Raw genomic sequence first — 1707 nt, 5'->3', positions numbered from 1 at the left:
TGATGCCCAGCACAGTGCTTGCCACAAAGACACTAATAATGGTTTTGAACTGAACTAAAGTTTTAAAATTCCACTGTCTCCATCCACAAAGGACCATGAAGGGGAACATATTACTAAAAAGAATAAATAAAATAATAAGTCAATAATTATATGATTCTTATGACCTCATGCAGTCGGCCCAGGAGGGCCCAAGATAGAGCGCGCCAAGGCGCGGCCAGCGCGCTACGTGGAGAAGGACAACGAGATCCTGCAACACGACGAACAGGCACGCCAGCAGATGCGCTTCCACCGCGCGCGCAGCGATGACCTCTGGGAATCTCACTGGGTACATTTCCAGAACACCGCTGCCAAGAAGACCCTCTGGCTTGGCACCATTAAGATGGTAACACTGAACCTCTTCCAGATCGTGAGCAAGCAGCTGAAGGGGACAATCTATGTGTCCCTGGAGCCCACGCGCAAACATTGGACATGATCCAGCAGTTTAACCAGGACCTGTCTGACATCTGGGTGGAGATGAGAATAAAGGACCAACAGAAGGTTTGGGTTTAAGGAGCAGCTATAGTTCCAGAATATTCTGAAGCAAGGACTGTAAGAGAATAAGTTCCTGGTGAGCTCACAGTCCAGCCAGCCCAGTGCAGCCCTCTGGAACCTCTGTGCCTTTCTGCTGGCAGATATTCTGCCATTTTCCCCTCTGGCCTCAGTCCGTTCCATCCCTGAAAACATTAAGAAGTTTGTAAATAATAGTAATTATTATTATTATTATTATTATTATTATTATTATATGATTTTAAAGTTTGAAGAATGTGGGGACTACTTGTCTACTGCCTTACTCCCCGGGGAGCGTAAACCTGACCCAGAGTGCTTCTATGACTTGTCTAAGACCCTACAATAGGCAGTGGTATATCTGGGGCCACAGCCAGATCACCCTAACTTCAGTCTAATGCTCCTTCCACACCCCCACACTAAAGATATTTCTGACAAAGGCAAACCTTCTCTGGCCTAGAAAAATCCATAACTACCTTCTCAGCCAGCTGCCTCGGCTGTGTAACCAAACAATATCCACCAAGCTATTATGCATATTCTTTAGAGAAACCCAACTAAGAGATTTTCCTTTCTTTAATCTAATAAAGATTACTCTTACAGATGGAAGGAACAAAATAAAAAGTCAAAAATGAATATAATTGGTCAAAAACGTTCAAGGCCTTTTGCGTGAAGCTGCCTTTCATTTGTAGACATATCAGATTATACCAAAGATCTCTTTATACATTTTTTAAAAGGGTGGCAGCTTCGATTCAATAGTGTTAGTGAGACAATCCTTTAAGCTGTGTCAAAATGCCAGTTATCCTAGATGCCACCCAGATTTGAATAATTTAGAGAGAGACAAAAACACAAGCAGAAAGAAAGAATCATCTTTTGACTACTTCGGCTTTTAAGGGGGCTGCTTCACCCTACCTCCTCCTTTTCTCCTGAAGCATCTTTTTCTATCAGTGGTGACAAGTGTCAATCAAACCTTCTGTGGCTGAGAAAGGGGAAGGAGTGGGCAATAAAGCCAAGGGGAGGAGAAGGGGAAGAAACATGAAACATTCTCGAACAATTGCTAAAGGAAGATCCCCTATCAGTGTGTGGTCTAAGGCAAAGAAGTCTTTTCCTTTTTTTCCTTTCTAATCTCTAACCTACTATTTACCCCTTTTTATAAACTTGAATCTC

General features: G+C 43.0%; 1 pseudogene; it reads left to right on the top strand.

The window, feature by feature from the left end:
• Positions 1–149: 149 nt before the first annotated feature.
• Positions 150–549, top strand: LOC120615131 (coiled-coil domain-containing protein 42-like; annotated as a pseudogene).
• Positions 550–1707: the final 1158 nt, after the last annotated feature.

The sequence above is a fragment of the Pteropus medius genome, unplaced genomic scaffold (genome assembly GCF_902729225.1).
Source record: "Pteropus medius unplaced genomic scaffold, Ma_sr-lr_union100, whole genome shotgun sequence".
Lineage (NCBI taxonomy): Eukaryota > Metazoa > Chordata > Mammalia > Chiroptera > Pteropodidae > Pteropus > Pteropus medius.
Note: the sequence above shows the minus strand (reverse complement) of the source record. Positions and strands in the feature narration are given on the sequence as shown.